Raw genomic sequence first — 8,319 nt, 5'->3', positions numbered from 1 at the left:
GTGGTGGATTCCCGTAGGTCGGGCTCCGGGGCTTGCCCTTCACGGCTGAAATGGAAAGGACTTGACGCACTCGTTAGTCTCGCAACCCTACCTGTCAGCAGACTTTCGGGAAGCCCAGGTGAAAATTCAATCTGTTTAAAGCGGGCTCAGTGCCATGGCCCTTCGAAGGCATTAGATAAGTAGATCTTAGGAACGAAATAGGGAGAGTTCTTCAGGTAATCTATCTTAGTAAAACAGAGAAGATACTGTACTTCCAGACACAGCTACCAATGAACATCTATCTTAGCTATCTTATCTTATTCTATCTATCTATCTATCTATCTATCTATCTATCTATCTATCTATCTATCTATCTATCTATCTATCTATCTACCTACCTACCTACCTACCTACCTACCTACCTACCTACCTACCTACCTATCTATCTATCTATCTATCTATCTATCTATCATCTCTTATTCTGCCCTTACCGTTTTGTAAGCAAATATAGATTTTTTAAATTAATATTGTTTCTTCATTGCTTATTTGACCCCTATGCCAATCATTAAGTGTTGTACCACATGTTTCTTGATAAATGTATACAGTGTTCCCTCGATTTTCATGTGTTCGAACTTCGCGAATAGCCTATACCACGGTTTTTCAAAAAATATTAATTAAAAAATACTTCGCGGGTTTTTTCTATACCACGGTTTTTCCTGCCTGTTCACATCATACGTCATCGCCAAACTAATAATTTTTGCAAATAAATAACAAAAAAAATAATTATTGTTAATAAATAATTATGTTTATAAATATCAGGATCACTAAGTGTCTTATTCAACGGTGAGTACCAGTAATAATGATGAGTAAATGGTTGTTAAGGGAATGGGAAATGGTAATTTAGGGGTTTAAAGTGTTAAGGGATGGCTTGTGATACTGTCCATAGCCAAAAATGGTGTACAGTATTTACCTCCGCATCTCTACTTCGTGGAAATTCGACTTTCACGGGCGGGCTCAGAACGCATCCTCCACGAAAATCAAGGAAACACTGTATTTTCTTTTATGTACACTGAGAGCATATGCACCAAGACAAATTCCTTGTGTGTCCAATCACACTTGGCCGATAAAGAATTCTATTGTATTGTATTGTATTTCTATTCTATTCTATTCTATCATCTCTTATTCTGCCTCTACCATTTTTGTAAGCAACAAAAATGAAATGGGGAAGAGGTAGATCACAATTGCTTAATAAATGTTTCATATGGAAACGCCTAAATATAGCAATAGCATTTAGACTTGTATACTGCTTCATAGTGGTTTTACAGCCCTCTTTAAGTGGTTTTACAGAATCAGCATATTGCCCCCAACAATCTGGGTTCTCATTTTACCCACCTCGGAAGGATGGAAGGCTGTCAACTTTGAGCCGGTGGTGAGATTTGAACTGCTGAACTACAGCTAGCAGTTAGCTGAAGTAGCCTGCGAACCACTGTGCCATCCTGGCTCATATTATAACTATATGGGGAACAGTAAACCGCACTAGCGTTTAGCATAGTAATAGCATTTAGACTTATATACTGCTTCATATTGCTTTTACAGCCCTCTCTAAGTGGTTTACAGAATCAGCATATTTCCCCCAACAATCTGGGTCCCCATGTTACCCATCTCAGAAGGATGGAAGGCTGAGTCAACCTTGCAGCAAAAATGGCTTAACTTTAAATCACTTGCTGCAAAAATGGCTATACAGTGATCCCTCGATTATCGTTAGGGTTCCGTTCCAAGACCCCTCGCGATAATCAATTTTTCGCGATATAGTGGTGCGGAAGTAAAAACACCATCTGCGCATGCGCGCCCTTTTTTCCCATGGCCGCGCATGCGCAGATGGTGTTTTTACTTCCGCACCTGGAAAGACCCAGGGAAGGTTCCTTCGGCCGCCCAGCAGCTGATCTGTTCAACAGCGCCGCAGCAGCGAGGAGCCGAAGATCGGGGTTTCCCCTTTGCGTGGGCGGCGGGGAAGACCCAGGGAAGGTTCCTTCGGCCGCCCAGCAGCTGATCTGCTTGGCAGCGCCGCAGCAGCGAGGAGCCGAAGATCCGGGTTTCCCCGCCGCCCACGCAAAGGGGAAACCCGGATCTTCGGCTCCTCACTGCTGCGGCGCTGCCAAGCAGATCAGCTGCTGGGCGGCCGAAGGAACCTTCCCTGGGTCTTCCCCGCCGCCCACGCGCCGCTCGAGAGCAAGAGGGGGAGAGATAGAGAAAGAGAGAGAAGGAAAGAAAGAGATGAGAGAGGGAGGAAGAGAGTGTGAGAGAGGAAGAAGCAAGATAGAGAAAGAGAGAGAGAAAGAAAGATGAGAAAGGAAGAGAGTGACGTCATCGGGTGGGAAAATATTTTTAATTAATATTTTTTGAAAAATCGCAATACAGTATAGTGTTTCGCGAAGATCGAGATCGCGAAGATCGAGGGATCACTGTATATTGTGGCACCTTAAAAGTGTATTATTATACCAGACATTGCATTTCCATCTCCTGTTCCCCCCCCCCCCAATATAACAAGCACTCTTTGAGGTAGATTGTGCTATAAGGCTTATAGAAGTCTTCTATAGAAGATTTGAGGTCTTCTAATCCAACCTTCTACCCAAGGTAGGAATCTTCTGACCATTCCAGATAAATATCTGTCTAACCTTTGTTTGAAACCCTGCAAACATGGAGCCCCTACAACTCAAGGAGATTGGCTATCCCACCTCTTAATAGCTCTCATAGTCAGGAAATTCTTCCTTATTTCAAGTTTGCATCTCCCTCTTTAAAGCTTTAATCCCTTGTTATTTTGCCATGCTCACAGAAGCATCTTATGTAGAATCTTATGTCCCAAATTCATTGTCTTCTGACTTAAAGTCTGACAAGTAGAACAAGAGTTCTCAGTAAAACCACTAAGATAATTGAAGTCAGCTCTGTCACCATTATAGATGTTCTTAGGAGGCATGCTATTCAACCAGTTTTGAGGAAATTGAGCTAACACTAAATTTAACACTTAATCCCAAACAGAAATTTAAAAATCTAGAAGGAAATGTATTACACTGCAACTAAATTTACTAAATGCTCTTAAAATAACCATTTTGATGGGTTTAGAAAAGAATTGCGGAGCAGGAACAATTTCACCTGCTGTATATATCAAAATTTCTGTTGCAATGTAAAACATTTCTATGAACATTACAAAATAAAGGATACTGTGACCAATTTATAAATGTAAGATTACAGTGCAGGTAGTCCTTGACTTACAACCACAATTGAGCCCAAAATTTCTATTGCTAAGTGAGATATTTGTTTTGCCCCATATTAGAACCTTTCTTGCCACAATTGTTAAGTGAATCACTGCAATTGTTAAAATTAGTAACAGGATTATTAAATTATTCTGGCTTCCGCATTGACTTGCTTGTCAGAAGGTGACAAAAGGTGATCACATGATTACATGACACTGAAGCCATCATAAATATGAGTCATTTGTCAAGCATCCAAATTTGGATCATGTGACCATGGGGATGCTGAAACAATCATAAGTGTGAAAAACAGTTATAAGTTGGAAATCACATACTATTATTTATTTATGCAATTCTAAATCTTGCATTGGTTTTATGACCATGAAACAACAATAAGTACATATTAAGATGATACGATTTACTAATTGCAATTTTCAATTTCTCTTTCCTTAATATCAGAACATCACAGAAAGCTAGTTGTACCTTAAAAAATGTATAATTTCAATTTATTACAGAAATTACAGAATTAAATGATGAAAATGGGCTTTCCAGATCATTTAATTCAACTACTTATTACAATTAATGCAACTAATTTCATAATAAATTTGGTAGAGTTGTAATATTCTTATTCCAAATAAATTTTATTTGGTCCTCACTCTGAATTTTTTCAGCTAGGAATCCCATATATGTTAATATTTAGTGGGTACTCCTAAGTAAGTATTTATATGAATTGCAGTCTTAGTTGTTTTTTTTAAAAGCACCTTAACAGATTTTTAAAATCCAATATTGACAAGTCCTCAAAGCCTATTAAATAATATATTTATAAGAGCAGATGCATCTTGCTCAACTTTACAGACACTTTAATTTTAGGATTAAAACTAAGTGCTTTTATATTTTTCAATATGTTGATCCAGCGGCATCCATACGTGAGCAATATATATTTTAATATATCGCTCACGTATGGATGCCGCTGGATCAACGTATTGAAAAATATAAAAGCACTTAACAAATTATCCCCAAATAACAAAGGAAAATTAATACTCAATAGTTGTGTATTTGCACAGTATTTGCAAACAAACTAACGAATGAATGAATAAGGTTTTGCAAAGCTGCAAAAGTAGCCTTCACTGGCACATCAGGAAACAGTCACTAGTGAAAACAAGTATTGTCTTACGACATAAAATGATGTATAGTAGTTACAATGTCTACATTTTATGGTGTATCAGCAGCCTTAAGTGCTTGCATTTCTGATGCATCATCTTTAGAAGAGGCTTCCTTCTAGGACGACAGCCCTGCAGAGCAATTTGATGCAGTGTGCAGCATATGGTCTGAGCACTTCCCAAAGCCAACCTCTGGATATGATGCTGAGCATGGGCAGTCAACTTCTGAGTGGAATGTGTCCTGCTAAACTGCTGTATGGTCTTGGCCACTGTGCTGCAGCTCAGTTTCAGGGTCTTGGCAATCTTCTTATAGCCTAGGTCATCTTTATGTAGAGCAACAATTATTTTTTTCAGATCCCCAAGAGTTCATTGCCATGTTGAACTTCAAACGAATGTACCATAGACGAATCACATGATACCAGAGAGGGAAAACGGCTACTTGGGCCCCGTTTGGACATTATCACTTAGAGGTGTACTCATTTTTGTTGCCAGCAGTTTATAGACATTAATGGCTGTGTGTTCCGTTATTTTGAAGGGACAGCACATCTACACTGTTATATGAGCTGTATATTCACTACTTCATATTGTAGCCAAGTGTCATTTCTTCAGTGTTGTCACATGAAAACATATACTTAAAAGTTTACAAAATGTGAGGAGGTGTACTCACTTCTGTGACATACTGTAGATCTATACTGGTCTGTATATGTATATACATATATGTGTGTATTTGTATGTATGTATGAATGTATACATATAAATACACATACATACATACATACATACATACATACATACATACATACATACATACATACCGTGTTTCCCCGAAAGTAAGACAGTGTCTTACTTTCTTTTTATCCCCAAAAGCCCCACTATGTCTTACTTTTGGGGTATGTCTTATATTCGCCCTCGTTCTCCTCCTCTTCCTCCTCCTCCATCACCACCGCCACGCCGCGCTGCTCACCCAGAGCGAGGGGAGGAGGATCTGAAGAGAGCGCCAATGGGAAGGAAGCGCCCCGACCTCGTCTCGGGCGACAAGGGGTGGAAAGGGGGGGGGTCCTTTCAAGGGCTCCGAGAGCCTGTCCCCTGCTTCTCCCCCAGGAGGGACTGTTATTTCCCTCAAAAGCCCCGTGGAAGCGAAGGCGACAAGCGGTTTCGAGGCTCTCTCACTTATCTCGCACCCCCCCAACACCATCACCACAGTCCCGTTTTAAAAGCGTGCCGCTTTCCCAGGCAGCCGGCTTGCTGGCCGCTTTCCCAGGCTTTCTGCAGGAACGGGTGGAGGGGCGCCACAAAGGGCGGCGCTTGAAAGCCACCACGGCGCCGTTGTTGTCCTCACGGCGCAAAGCCACACAGTCCCGGATCGCTTGCTTCCCCGGCCAGCAAGCCGGCAGCCTAGGAAAGCAGCGCATTTGAAAAATGTGCGTTTTAACAGCGCGCCGCTTTCCCAGGCAGCCGGCTTGCTGGCCGGGGAAGCAAGCGATACGGGACTGTGTGGCTTTGCGCCGTGAGGACAACAACAGCGCCGTGGTGGCTTTCAAGCGCCGCCCTTCGTGGCACCCCACCACCCGTTCCTGCAGACGCGGCGACGTATGGAGAGGGGGACGTGGGCAGGAGGCGGCGCGCAGCTACGAGAGGGAGGCGGCAACCCCGTGTTTCCCCGAAAGTAAGACATATGTCTTACTTTCGGGGTACGGCTTATATTAGCCGACCCCCCTGAAACCCCCGATACGTCTTACAATCGGGGGTGTCTTACTATCGGGGAAACAGGGTATATCTGTGTATACATACAGATTAGTCTGTATATGTATGTATGTATATGTGTGTGTGTGTATACACACACACAAACACACACAAACACACACACATATATATATTGTACTTACATATACCGGAGATTGAATTCTGCTGTCTGGGAGACTAAAGAATCATTCTATAACTGAGGACACCTCTAGGGGAACTGAATTTTCATTGAAAATTAAAGTCTTTCCCGCTGGAATCAAAAGAATAGTAAAAGTCAACAAAAATCAGAAACCAATACCCACATTGTATCCACATTGTGTTGTCACCACAACAAAGCATAGGCTGTGATGTAACAGCATGCTTTTTTTTGCCTTTGAGTCAGTGTATGACTAAGTAGTTCCTGTAGGGTTTTTTATTTTGGGGGAAGTGGTTTATATTGCCTCCTTCCTAGGACAGTGTGACTGGCCTGAAGACACCCAGCTGGCATTGTGCCTAGGGTGAGACTAGAGCTCACTGCTTCCTCATTTCTAGCCTGATCACTATACTAAGCTGACTCATTATTACACACTGTTATCTCCTGAAGAAGCTGGGAAGTTTTCACTCCAGTCTGACAGGGAAGGAAGTTAGGAAAAATGTGATTGGTTCCCTGCCGGATTGGCTCTCTATTTAAGCTCCCTGCCTTTTGTATACTGCTATTGGAAGTTACTCCCTGTAACCTAATAAAGAGCCGAAGTCACTCCACCAGTCTCCTGTCTCTTCAGTATCGGAACTCAACACACCCCGTACAGTAACACAAGAGACCATAACTAGGCTGATTGGCAGCTATATATCTCTTGCCTTGTATCATGTATCTTCCAAAGGGATAGAATCCATTCAACACTCTGTGTGGATCAGGAGAGCCATCAATAGTGTTAAGTACGCCAGTGACTGGGATGCTCTTTGTCAAGTTAGATCTGCCAAATGTAGATTGCTACAAGCCTTGTGCTTTTAGGAAGTGCTATATTCAGTGATGGGCTCCTACAGAAATGGTCAGGAACGCAATTCCGGTAGCAAAATTGGGAGCTCCACCCCAATTTGCACTGAAAGATGTTGAAACAAAATGCATAAGCCATGCCCACAGTGTGGTAGTAAAAGTTTTGGTGGCCCATCACTGGCTATATCATATGAAATTATTTCTTCCACCACAATTAGGTGGTGGTTTTAGGAATGAAGATGTGAGGGCAGGTGTAAGGGTTACTTGATGAGCCAAGAACAATGATTCTTTGTTCATTCAGTTTATCTGCCATGTAAAAGGAGATTGTAGAATGAGAGTTGTGGCCAGTATGCAAAGCAGGGATGCAGAGAACTGGGTGAGAGAAGATGATGAGGCTAAGGCAGAGGTGTTAAATTCATGTCGTAATGGCGCCATCAAATGATGTGTCAGCACTTTTTTCCCCTTCACTAAACCAGGGGTGGGGTTGGCCAGTGTGTGATGCACCCTGTCTGCAGATTGGGAGTTTAACAGCCCTGAGCTAAGGATTTCACTTTGCAGTAAATCTGGCCTGACAAGCAACATTATCAGAATTGTCACATTAATTACTATAGATTTCTTCAGAAATCTGGCAAAATCAATAAGGAACATTTCTGCACTATTTGAAGTATAGACTTGATTTTCTATCTATTTCTTCCATTCCTATGATGATCTGCTTGCTAGACTTTTAGGTGGCTTAAAAATAATAGTTTAAAAGGTGGTGCAGTGGGTAGAGTGCAGTACTGCAGGCCACTGCCAAATCTGCAGGTCAGCAGTTCGAATCTCATCACCAGCTCAAGGTTGACTCAGCCTTCCATCCTTCCGAGGTGGGTAAAATGAGGACCCGGATTGTGGGGGCAATATGCTGGCTGTGTTAAAAAGTGCTATTGCTAACATGTTGTAAGCCACACTGAGTCTAAGGAGAAGGGCGGCATTAAAAATAAAATTAAAATTAAAAAATAATAATAATAAGACACAGTGCTGGGAGGAAATCATTCTGATAGACACAACTAAAAGAGGCTCATGTAACATTATGGCCATTATGTTAACATTATGTCACGTGAGGCAGAGCAATGTCCCCTTCCAATTCAGATGGTCCCAACCTGCCAGACTTTAATACAGCCAATAAAACATAACAGGATAAGTGTGGTGAAAGAGAAAGCATGTTTTGTCTCCTAGA

This window comes from Erythrolamprus reginae, chromosome 2, assembly GCF_031021105.1.
Source record: "Erythrolamprus reginae isolate rEryReg1 chromosome 2, rEryReg1.hap1, whole genome shotgun sequence".
Classification (NCBI taxonomy): Eukaryota; Metazoa; Chordata; class Lepidosauria; order Squamata; family Dipsadidae; genus Erythrolamprus; species Erythrolamprus reginae.
Note: the sequence above shows the minus strand (reverse complement) of the source record.